At 34.5% G+C, this 13,408-nt stretch overlaps 1 long non-coding RNA gene across 1 annotated transcript; it reads left to right on the forward strand.

The window, feature by feature from the left end:
- Positions 1 to 271: 271 nt before the first annotated feature.
- On the forward strand, positions 272 to 13,180 carry LOC146918152 (uncharacterized). The gene is made up of 3 exons (XR_015016028.1): positions 272 to 651; positions 2,118 to 6,252; positions 12,908 to 13,180. It is a non-coding gene; the product is annotated as an uncharacterized LOC146918152 (long non-coding RNA).
- The last annotated feature ends 228 nt before the right edge of the window (positions 13,181 to 13,408 follow it).

A 13,408-nucleotide genomic window follows, 5' to 3' on the forward strand; every position in this document is an offset into this window, starting at 1 on the left:
CACGTGGAATTTTTTTTATTTTTTATTCAAAAAATAAACAGCTGTCAGTTCTCTAAGTGATGTGGCGTGCCATGGAGGATTGACCAGGTCAAAATTGGCTTTTTGCAAAAGGGGGTAGACATGGGGGGTAACTTTTGCCATTTTTTTTAATAGGGGGCCAAAATTACAACTTATACAAAATTAAGGGGTGAAAAGTGCGTTTAAGCCAAAAAAAAAATGAAATGCACCGTTTCATGTTTTAAATAAATAAATAATAAAATAAGTGTACAAAAAAAAAAAAATAGTGGAGGACCGAGAACCTTCTTAAGTTTTCCTTTCTTATTATATTTTTCCCTTTTCTTTTTCTTTCTTCCCCGTATCTCTCCTTCTCTGTTCTCCACCTTTCCTCTTTTCATTTTTATTTCTTCCAAACCACCAATTCATCCCCAAATCAAACACCCACAAGAAACACCCCAAATCTAAGCTAAGTTATATCATGGCACAAATGTTATTTGGTAGAATTTTTTTGAAGTTATGGCTAGTGCTATAAGAAAAGAGAAGAATACCCACTCATGGAAAGTGTTCCCTTTGGTGTTCCTTGAGATTCGGTGAGGATTGCTCTGGTGGTTATTTGAAAGGCATTGCTAGGAACGGAGTTGACTCGTCATATTTGTGAGTTGATAACAATCATTATCATATATTTTCATGATTAATATTATTGATATTTGATAAATTTTCTATGTTAAAGTGTTTTATAAAATTGGGGAACACACCCTTTGAACATTTTTCTTCTCATTGATATTTACGTTTAAGGTCATCAATATTAATATGGTCTCTATTTGAACGTATCCATGATTTATTGAGCAAAAGATTTGAAATTGAGATTTGGTTGTATATACTGCAGCATAAGTTTTGAGATAATGAGAACAATGGTTTTGAGATATATATTTTTTTTTGAAAATTATTTTGATATATTATTATAAACTCCATTTGAATTTTGATTTAGAATTTAATTGTGATTTATAAAGAAGTGGAATTGAATGTGATACTAGTGACTTATAAAGTAGTGTAATTGAATTGGAAATTTGACGGCATGTATTTCGGCACTATAGTTTTCCTATGTTGCAAAGCATGGTTTCGAGATATGTATTTTTTTTTGGAAAGTTTGATATCACTTGATTTAAATTTGGATTTAGATTCATTGATGATTTATAAAGTAGTGTACTTTCAATTGAGTTTTGATCGTATGTATTTTGGGTATAAATATCAATGTTTTGTGAAATATGGTTTTGGAGACGTTTTGAGAATTTTGTTTTGAGAAAAATGATTATCATTGTGACACCTAGGTGCACCTAGTATGTGATTTCAATTAGGTAGAATTACCCCATTAGATGGAGCCGCCCCAATGGAAAGGCCGCCATTAGGAGGAGAGGGCTATCAATGAGAGGTAAACTCCCTAATTGAAAATGTTTTACACTTTGTTTTGAGTCGAGAGAAAAGAGCTATCCGTTAGATGGAGCCGCCCCTATGGAAAGGCCACCATTAGGAGGAGAGGGCTATCAACGAGATGGAGCTAGTTCTCGATTCACCCATTTTTATTATTTTCACTAAATTGATTTTACTATACTTTAAAAACGCTTTGTTTTGAGTCGAGAGAAAAGAGCTATCCGTTAGATGGAGCTACCACTAAGGGAAAGGCCACTCTTAGTAGGAAAGAGCTATCAACGAGATGGAGCTAGTTCTCGATTCATCCATTTTGTATATTTTCACTAAATGAAGTTTTCTATATTTTCTTTAAAGGTTATTTATCAAGATTTTCGGCAATATATTTTTAAAGGCTTTTATTTTGATTTTCGGCAATTTATTTTAAAGGCTTGTAATGTTATCTTCATGTCTTTACGATGTTGGACTTTTCGTTGAAGTATACCTATTTGATTGGAAGTATATACAATGTGTGAATTTTCATGCGTATAATGGTTTGCGGATTATTAGAATTTTAGACGGTTACAATTTTGTAATTGACAATAGATTTGATAAAGTAAATAATCGTGCCCTGTGTGTTTCCCTTCTAGTTGGTGGTGGTTGTTGTCTCTCACTAAGTCCTTGTGGCTTACTCTTTCATTTTCTATTTTTTTCAGATTTCCAAGCAGCCAAGTAGGAAGCTGCTAGTAGACTTGAAGTTCATCTGTGTCACTCTTGGTGGTAGGTTTCCTTGATGAATGTCTCTTTTGTTTATGTATATGTTGAATCAGAGTATCTGCAGCTATTTGGAGTTTAGGAATGTTTTATTCTGAGATGTACAAAGATGTAAATATATCATTTGAAACTCTGGATGAGAATACAAGTTCATAAACAGGATTAAAATCTTGGCGAATGTTAAAAATACAGAGGATACTCTGTCGAAATTTCAATGGATATCAATTTATAAATTGTTAATTATATTTGTCAAGTGTCGTCAATAGGCTTGCCGGACTAGGATGTTCTAGTTCGTGCGCCGGTCACGATTGTGAATTTTGAGTCGTGACAAAGTTGGTATCAGAGCTCCGGTTGTAGGTCCTAATAGCTGCAGTCGTAGAATGAAAATGGATTTTTGCGTGTAAATCGTGAACCGCGGCACCATTTACTTGCAAAAATCTATTAGCATTCTATGGTAGTGTCACTTGTTGTCCAATCCTGTGATTTCTTTTGGTCTTTGATCGGTCTCACTCTTTTGTCATCTTGTTATATATTCAGTCAATTTTCCTTCATTTAGTGAAGGGAAATTAATTCCTTATGGGTTTATTGCCTAACCTTAAAACCTTAGTTAAAGAGGTCGTCTTTTGGGACATACTCATGGTCGACGTAAATCAAATGATGGAGAATTTACGTTCATGTCGACGAACGTGGCTTAGTTATAGGAGTAGCTAGTGTTGAAGTGTCAATAGGAAGGCGAAGATTGCTATAGGTATTACAACAACTTGTTTGGGGGTTGCTGTTGGAAAGCAATAGGTTAATCTAAGACAAATACATCATGACAGTTGTAAGAAGTTGGTTGAGAAGCAGCCGACAAATCCACCCACATGGACTTAAACCAATACCTTTTCTAAGTTTGGTGTGTGAGGATCCGCTGCAAGTTATTGACGATGTCGAGAGGTTATGAAGGGCATTAGGATGCTCAAATATAAGGAATAGGAAGTTCACATATATATTGTTTTTAAAGTACGAGAGGGAACAATGTAAACCCGGCATAAACTGAAAATTGTTTATGATACTAAACTAATATACGGAGGAGCTTATAAAAGAATGAAGAATAACCTTATTGTTACGGGTAATCCATACACGTTGGGCATAGGGGCATTTGTAGGAGATATACAACCTTTAGTTAACTCACAGTCACAGACACAAGAATACATAAATATCATTTAAATTTTGTGAGTTTGTTTGGTGAAAAAGAAGATAAGAAAGTAAGAAACCTGGTGGTTCCATCAAATCAGGAAGGTGAAAGTGAAGTGGAAGCAAGGGATGGTTGTAGTAGACAAACCTTCGTAGATTCGATTATGGGGCACGTAGATAATCAACTTTTCCTTAGAGTAATTTTGGTTCTACATTGGTTGATTTGAATCTGAAAATTGTTTTAAAGATGGTAAAGTATTGTTTTAATATGGTTAAAAAAAAAGGGGATCGTTCTTGGCAGTTACGACACATTCATTAGCTAGTCTTGTATGAACACCGATAGCTTTAGCATAGATTTTTGATAGGATTTAAGTATGAATCGGTTGTCTGTCCAGTGAGCCACCTTAGCCTATTACTAGGTAGTGAAAGTTGAGATATTGGGTAATCACTTTTATCCTTTTAAGGAAAACCCGGTTAGGTACCATATTATTTAACCTCAGGTTTTGGAGCTAACAAGGTAATGAAAAGAGGTTGTCAAGGATAATTGGTTTCGATTATGGATATATAAGTGAGTAATGAAGAACAATAATTGTTCAAGAGTGTGAGTTCCTAATATTTTTCCTGAAGAATTTTCAAGATTCTCTCATGATAAGAAAATTAAGTTTTTTATAGACTTGGTTCCCAACACTCAATGACATCCATACTTTTTGATCAAATAGTTAGCAAAACTTTAGGTGTTAAGGGAGAAGCTACATGATTTTCTCAGTAAGAGATTTATTCGCTCAAATATATTTTTCCGTAGGGAGCCCTGATATTGTTTGTAAGGAAGAAAGATAGATACATGTGATTATGTGTAGTTTACAAACAAGTGAATAGAGTGATAGTTAGAAATAAATGTCATTTACCCTGCATTGACGAGTTGTTTGACCGACTGCAAGGACCTCTGAGTTTTTCCTAGATTGATTTGCTGTCTAGGTGCCACCAGTTGAAAATTAAGAGGGATCTTATGCCAGTGATAACTCTTTACGCATGTTGCGACCATTATGAAATTTTGGTTATTCCTTTTGGGTTTACTAATACTCCAACATCTTTTATGGTTTTGATGAATTGGGTTTTAAACTGTTCTTGGATCAATTTGTGATATTGTTGACTGATGACATTCTTAGTCCAAGAGTAAAGAAAGGCATGATCTAAGCGATCCTACACATGAGTGAATATGTCAACAATAATTTTGCTCTTAAGATTTTGAGGCATTAGCAATATGAAATGATTTTTTTTAGATTTATGACAACCACAAAGGTCTTAGTATAACTTAAATTTAAGATAAATAAGGTGGATGGAGTTCTCTTAAAGACTTTGATTGCAAAGACTTGTATCACCTTGGAAAGTCAAGTGTTGTTGTAAATGTTTTGACTAGGAAATAGATAGGTAGTCTTACTCATTAGACAAAATAAAAGGGACCTATAATTAAAGGGCTACAAAAAAAAAAATTGTTGGAAGGGGGATTCAATTTTAGCTTGATCATTCAATGGCATTATTGGTCAGGTGTAAATTTGTTCCACCGTAATTTACAGTAACAGGGAGACTCGGTTAAGATTTAGACTAGGTAAAATTGATAGGTAATGGGAGGAATAGTAAAGTTATAAATTTCTTAGTTGATTTAGACAGTGCTTTATGATTGAAGTGTCGATTGTTTGTTCCAAACATTGGTGATTTGAGGAGAAAAATCTTAGACAAGGCTCATTATTCTTCTTATACTATTCATCCAGGTTCTAATAAGATGAAAATTTACATATAACAATAGTTATCTGTCTAGTTGTCAAATAGTACCTTTTGAGGCACGACATGGTAGGCGATTTAGGGTTAAGATAGTTAATGTTGGGAAAGCTAAATTAGTGGATGTAGAGTTGATTCAAGATGTCGTTGATAAGGTTAAATTGGTTAGAGACTGTGTAGTGAGAACAAGTTATATTCTAACAAGAAGCATCGTCACAAGGAGTTCATAGTGGGAGAACACATATTCTTACAAGTTTGACCAATGTAGGATGTTTGGTTTGGCATAAAGGGGAGAGCTAGCTAAAGATTCATGAATATGTTCGAGATTTTGGAAAGTTGGACTTGTAAATTATTATTGGGCACTTCTGTTGAATCTCTCAAATAGTCCATGTGTATTTCATACTTTTATGCTTCAAAAGTACCTTTATGAACCATTTCAAGTGATTAATCACGAAGATGTGCAGTTAGACGAGAATTTGTCTTACATCAATTGGCAGACAACAATAACAGATAAGAAAGTGAGATGTTATTGCTCAAAGGATATCAGTTCGGTAAGTATTCTATGGCAAAGATTGTTCAATGAAGAAACAACTTAATCCGAAGAAGTGATGCGTGAAAAGTACCCATGCTTATTTGAAACCAAGGCTAGTAGTGGTTAAAATTCGAGGACGAATTTTCTCAAGGGGGGAAGAATGAAATGCACTGTTTCATGTTTTAAATAAATAAATAATAAAATAAGTGTACAAAAAAAAAATTAGTGGAGGACCGAGAACCTTCTTAAGTTTTCCTTTCTTATTATATTTTTCCCTTTTCTTTTTCTTTCTTCCCCGTATCTCTCCTTCTCTGTTCTCCACCTTTCCTCTTTACATTTTTATTTCTTCCAAACCACCAATTCATCCGCAAATCAAACACCCACAAGAAACACCCCAAATCTAAGCTAAGTTATATCATGGCACAAATGTTATTTGGTAGAATTTTTTTGAAGTTATGGCTAGTGCTATAAGAAAAGAGAAGAATACCCACTCATGGAAAGTGTTCCCTTTGGTGTTCCTTGAGATTCGGTGAGGATTGCTCTGGTGGTTATTCGAAAGGCATTGCTAGGAACGGAGTTGACTCGTCATATTTGTGAGTTGATAACAATCATTATCATATATTTTCATGATTAATATTATTGATATTTGATAAATTTTCTATGTTAAAGTGTTTTATAAAATTGGGGAACACACCCTTTGAACATTTTTCTTCTCATTGATATTTACGTTTAAGGTCATCAATATTAATATGGTCTCTATTTGAACGTATCCATGATTTATTGAGCAAAAGATTTGAAATTGAGATTTGGTTGTATATACTGCAACATAAGTTTTGAGATAATGAGAACAATGGTTTTGAGATATATATTTTTTTTTGAAAATTATTTTGATATATTATTATAAACTCCATTTGAATTTTGATTTAGAATTTAATTGTGATTTATAAAGAAGTGGAATTGAATGTGATACTAGTGACTTATAAAGTAGTGTAATTGAATTGGAAATTTGACGGCATGTATTTCGGCACTATAGTTTTCCTATGTTGCAAAGCATGGTTTCGAGATATGTATTTTTTTTTGGAAAGTTTGATATCACTTGATTTAAATTTGGATTTAGATTCATTCATGATTTATAAAGTAGTGTACTTTCAATTGAGTTTTGATCGTATGTATTTTGGGTATAAATATCAATGTTTTGTGAAATATGGTTTTGGAGACGTTTTGAGAATTTTGTTTTGAGAAAAATGATTATCATTGTGACACCTAGGTGCACCTAGTATGTGATTTCTGTCATACCCTAATTTTGGACCTAAAAATACTAATTCAATTCTTCTTTTCTTGCATTATAAGTCATTTGATATGTCTCTGATCAATTGCATCTTTCTCTGCATTTTATTTCAAATATTATTTGCAAAATTCACATAAAAGGGTATTTTAGTCATTTCCTGCATTCAACTCATTTTAATCCTTGAAAATTGTTTGAGTCTTTCCTTGTTTCAATCTCATGTCAAAATTCATTTCAAAAATATCAGTTGGGTCATTTTTTAGTCAATTTAGCCCCTAGGGGCATTTTAGTCATTTCCTATGTCAAAATTCCTTTCAATCTTTTAAAAATTTGTTTGAGTCTTTCAATAGTTTGAATAAGTCTTCATTTCAATTCTATGTCAAAATCCATTTTAAAAATTGCATTTGAAGCCATTTTGAGTCAGTTTTGCCCCTAGGGGCATTTTAGTCTTTTCATGTGGTAAAACCCTGTTTAAAATTCTAAAAAAATTGTCTCTGAGTCTTTTAATTCGCTTGTATGAACTCTTGCTTTAATCCCTTGTTAAAAAATCATTGTAAAATTTCATCTGAGTCATTTTTAGTCGTTTTAAGCCTCCAGGGGCATTTTGGTCATTTCACATAAAATTGCTGATTCATTTTAATCTGCTTTGTTGTTTTTAATCGTCTCGCTTTACGTTTATTTTCAATTTACTTTTTCAATTCAATTTTAGTTTTAATTTTCATTTTGGTCCTTGTACTTTTGTTATTTGCATTTTAATCCCTTTTTAAGTCAAAGTCAAAGTTTGTTACAAGTCAAGTGCCACATGGCATTGTTTCATTGGTCCAAGCATTCCCACATCACCTATAAATAGGTCAAAGTTGGTCAAGGTTCATTCAACCAATCATTTTTTTACACTAATTATTTTTCAATCATTTTCACAAAACTTTTTCTCTCAATTTTCCCTCCACCTCTAACAAACTTTAACCACCTCCATCACCACCCTAACAAACTTTCTCCACCACTCTAACCACCATAACCAACTTCCACCACCATCTTCAACAACCATAACCACCACAATCCTCCATAACCACCACCCCTTTATCCCTAACAACCTCAAATCTCCATCAATCTATCACAATCTTCTCACAAACCTCAACACAAATCATCACCGAATCGGATTCAAGCACCACCGGCGATAGCAAAATCGAACTCAAACGGTGAAACACAACAATCCGGCTCAAACTTTCGAATCAAGTACCTAAATTGCACAACAGATCAAAACGCAGAATGCAATGGAGGAGAACCATTCGAAAATTTGGATTTTCACGTGAAGCTTGGTGAAGGTGGCTTCGGTACAGTTTTCCGTTGCTGCGATGTCGAAGCTAAATGAATCGTGGCTGTTAAACAAAGCAAGAACAAGAAGAGGGAAGAGAGAACGTGAAGCTGTTCTTCACAACTGAAGGAGATGTGCAAGACGAAAATGGAAAGGAAGGAAGCACATAAAGCTGCGTTCAAAGAAGAAGATTGAATCCAAGGCGAAACTTGAGGTAATTGTTCTTTTATTCCTTCGAATCTCCATTCGTAGATCTAGACTCTGAGGTTTGGTTATTGAAAATTTCGTTTGCGGATTTGAATAGAGGAAGGAGAGAGGATTCGAAATATGTTTTTTTTTCTAAATTTGGTGGAGTTTTGGAACTCCGGCACGGTGGTGCCACCACCGGCCACCGTGCCGGAAAACTTGAGGCTCACCTGAGAAGAAGGTAGGGGGCGGTGCTGTTAGGAGCTGTGAAGGAAGGAGTATACGTGAAAGAAGAAAAGAACCCTTGGTGATTTGTTGTTTCACCACACAGCAATTAATATATGCTTCCTCCAATTTCATTTCATTTGACCCATGACCCATGGATCCTTCTCTAAAACCGCCCCATACCCAGCCTCTTAGGCCCAACGTTTTGCTTGGTTGTTTCTTGTTAGTTCTGTTGCTGTTTGCACCACCCAGCGTTGCTTTTTGCACCCCTGCCACGCCTAAAAAATTCTTTGAAAATTCCACAAAAATTCCAGTAGTTTCTTTGATGCTTTTTTGATAATTTTGATGTATTTTACGTGCCAAATCTTGATCACAACATGTGAAAAATATTTTGGTCTTTTATTAATTCCATGTGTTAATTTTTGTTCAAATCTTGATAAAAATTTCTAAAAATTTTGTGAAGTTGTTGTGATCAATTTTTGACATTTGATACTTGTTTGTGGAATGCAATTACATGTTGAAACTTGCTTCAAAATATATGTGTTCGTGTTTTGTTAATTTGTGTACTTTTTGTTATGTTTCTTGTGAATATTGTGATGTGGTTTTATTCTTGAGTTTTGGTGCATAAATGTGGCTTTGAATATGTAATCTTTGGAGAGCGTTTACCTATTAAAAGGGGAGTATGCTTGCTGTCTTGGTATAGTCTTTTGTGTGAAGTTTATGTTAGTAAATAATGTGAAGCTATCTTGTGAAATAAAGTGTATAAAAAAACTTGCAACCTTTATGATCTTTGGTATAGTTAATGACCTTAATTCTCATGTTTCTTTTTCTTGAACCAAGTCACTCAAAACTTCACTAATATCATGAGGATTTAGGCCTTTAACCTTGATTTAGAATTGTGTTAAAATGTCAAGTTTCTTTTATCACTTTTGGTTAATTTTGCTTGTTACTTCACTTTCAAGTCACATTTCCTTTACTATGCCTTTAGTATATTGTTCTTATCCCACTCATGCTACTAACCTTTCTTGTTTCATGTCTCATTTCCATAGCATTTCACATCATACTTTCATCTCTTATCTTTCTCACACTTTAAAATTCATGCAAGAATTAGAATGTAATACTTAGGATTTTTTTTCGTACTTTACTTTCATGCTTTTAATTTCTTGGCAAAGAGGCCATAGAATGTATCTAGGGTGTGATGTAAAGGACAATGGACTCTAATGATGTACACCGACACAAGCACCGACACATGCACACACCTCACTTTAGATAAATAGCTAGAATATGCATGTTTAGATGTATGTTTAGGATTGTATGTTTAGATGAATGCCTAGGCTTTATACTTAGAAGAAATAATTTTCCAAAAAAATATGAACAAATTTCACTCAAACCATTTTCAAAATAAACCTTGGGATCAAAATCCCATTGAATTTTCCTTTTCATTTTCTTAATCAAATCTCAATGAAAATTAATCATACTTAGACCACACTTTGCAAATGACTAATTCAACCTCACAATTTTACAACCTTATGCCTTTGAGGCCTCTCAATCTCCATTCTTCAAAATCCAATTTTCAAACTTAAAATCAATCAACAAAAACAAAAACATTTTTTGAGAGAGAACTACGGTGGATTTGATCCCTTAAACGGGTACGTAGGCAAGGAACAAAATTCCTTCAATTCAACTAAAATAAAAATCCAAAAACATTCTTCTCCCTCCAATTCTTCATTTAGTAACTCTTAGGTGTAAATATCATTTCAAAATAGCATTTAAAAATAAAGCGCGCGCGTAGAAATTAAAGACGGTTCCTATAGGATACTATAGTCGTTATGGGTGCCTAACACCTTCCCGTAGCGAAAACAACTCCCGGACCTCGATTCTCAAGGGTTTTGCTTACTTTTTCCCTTCCCAAGAAAAAATAAGATATCACCGGTTAGAAAGGTTCAAACGTAATCAATGTTTGACACCCGAAAACCAAGATAAAACAATTTCAATTAGGTAGAATTACCCCATTAGATGGAGCCGCCCCAATGGAAAGGCCGCCATTAGGAGGAGAGGGCTATCAATGAGAGGTAAACTCCCTAATTGAAAATGTTTTACACTTTGTTTTGAGTCGAGAGAAAAGAGCTATCCGTTAGATGGAGCCGCCCCTATGGAAAGGCCACCATTAGGAGGAGAGGGCTATCAACGAGATGGAGCTAGTTCTCGATTCACCCATTTTTATTATTTTCACTAAATTGATTTTACTATACTTTAAAAACGCTTTGTTTTGAGTCGAGAGAAAAGAGCTATCCGTTAGATGGAGCTACCACTAAGGGAAAGGCCACTCTTAGTAGGAAAGAGCTATCAACGAGATGGAGCTAGTTCTCGATTCATCCATTTTGTATATTTTCACTAAATGAAGTTTTCTATATTTTCTTTAAAGGTTATTTATCAAGATTTTCGGCAATATATTTTTAAAGGCTTTTATTTTGATTTTCGGCAATTTATTTTAAAGGCTTGTAATGTTATCTTCATGTCTTTACGATGTTGGACTTTTCGTTGAAGTATACCTATTTGATTGGAAGTATATACAATGTGTGAATTTTCATGCGTATAATGGTTTGCGGATTATTAGAATTTTAGACGGTTACAATTTTGTAATTGACAATAGATTTGATAAAGTAAATAATCGTGCCCTGTGTGTTTCCCTTCTAGTTGGTGGTGGTTGTTTTCTCTCACTAAGTCCTTGTGGCTTACTGATAAGTGTTTAAAAGTGATATATTTCGCATAGGAGTTTAGGCATTTTAGTGACTTGTTTTGCAAGATTCTCTATGGAAAACTCCAAATATTGTGTTAATATGTCATTTATGCTTTTGAGCCTTAGTCTACCCTTTTTGTGCAGGAAATTACAAGCAAGGAGCAAGAAATGTCAAAGTTCAAAGAAGCTACGCCATTAGCGTGTCCTACGCTATTGGCGTGATGAAGAAATGCCCCAAGGCCAGAAGGATACGCCATTAGCGCACCTGGGGCGTGGATCTGGAGCACTCTTGAAGACTACGCTATTAGCGTATACTGAGCTATTAGCGTACAATGTCCAGAGAGCTACGCCATATGCGTACCTGGAGCGTAGCAGACCATGAAGAACTACGCTATTGGCGTAATCTACGCTATTAGCGTAAATACTCCAGAGAGCTACGCTAATGGCGTGGCTGGAGCGTAGCAGCAGGGCAAGGCCAACGTGGCAGGCTCCTATTGGCCAGATTATAGGCCGCCTTACCACGCTATTAGCGTGAGTTGCGCTATTAGCGCAGGTGCAAAAACACAGGCCATTTAAATAGCATTTTTACCTCTCTTTTAGGTATTCACTATTCCATTGAAACATTTTATACATTTCTAGAGAGAGGTTAGAGCTATTTCAAAGAGAGAAACACAAATCAAGTGATTAAGGAGTAGATTCAACCCTAGATTCATTGAGACATCAATGATCTTGGCATGGAATCTTCATCTTTCCTTCATTCCTTGCATTAGTTTACATGTCTATATGTAACTATCACCTTCTTTGTAGTATTGAGGTAACAATCAAGCTATTATGTAATCTTTTGATCTTTTAATATATAAGGTTCTAGCTTAATGATTCAATATTGTTGTTATTCTTGCTTTTAATGCTTTCAAAGAGATTCAAGATGATTTGGACACAAACTCTTGAATCTAGAACTAGAATAACAATCTATCTTATGTTATATCACTCTTGAAAAGTTTGTAAACCTTTGATAATTACTTTTAATCAAGATTTTAATGCTTTCAGATACTTAATCAGGCTGGACACGGTCGATTAAGTTATCCGATCGACTTTGTTATCGTTTAAGGAATTTGGACACGAATGTTTAAACGCTAACTTGGAAATAACGATGTCGCTTTGGACACGAAGGATATTGTAGAAATGATTGTAATAATATTGGTTATAAAGCTAGAGTCTGTTAATCGATCGAGAGATTGCTGCTGTTATGCTTGCTCGTTATCTTATACCGCAAGCGAAATAGTTCGATCCCCTCTCGTTTTTACTTTAGTGTCATCTATGGATATAGTGTTACAAACAAACAAATTATATCCAAACCCTTAACATGAACTATTGTGAAAATGCTTATGATTAACGTAACTCCCTGTGGAAACGATCCTATATATACTCACGTGTACATAGTTATATGACATGTAGGAAAAATCTTACATCACTTACTCTTTCATTTTCTATTTTTTTCAGATTTCCAAGCAGCCAAGTAGGAAGCTGCTAGTAGACTTGAAGTTCATCTGTGTCACTCTTGGTGGTAGGTTTCCTTGATGAATGTCTCTTTTGTTTATGTATATGTTGAATCAGAGTATCTGCAGCTATTTGGAGTTTAGGAATGTTTTATTCTGAGATGTACAAAGATGTAAATATATCATTTGAAACTCTGGATGAGAATACAAGTTCATAAACAGGATTAAAATCTTGGCGAATGTTAAAAATACAGAGGATACTCTGTCGAAATTTCAATGGATATCAATTTATAAATTGTTAATTATATTTGTCAAGTGTCGTCAATAGGCTTGCCGGACTAGGATGTTCTAGTTCGTGCGCCGGTCACGATTGTGAATTTTGAGTCGTGACAAAAAATCTGCCTCTGCAATCTTTCATGGCACTAGTTGAAAATACTCCTAGCTGGTGGTATATTAGGGAAATTGTGTTTTTGTTAGGGACCATGAGGAAATAGACCCCATTTTT

Source organism: Medicago sativa, chromosome 6 (assembly GCF_051527215.1).
Source record: "Medicago sativa cultivar Bolivia chromosome 6, Bolivia_mono, whole genome shotgun sequence".
NCBI lineage: Eukaryota > Viridiplantae > Streptophyta > Magnoliopsida > Fabales > Fabaceae > Medicago > Medicago sativa.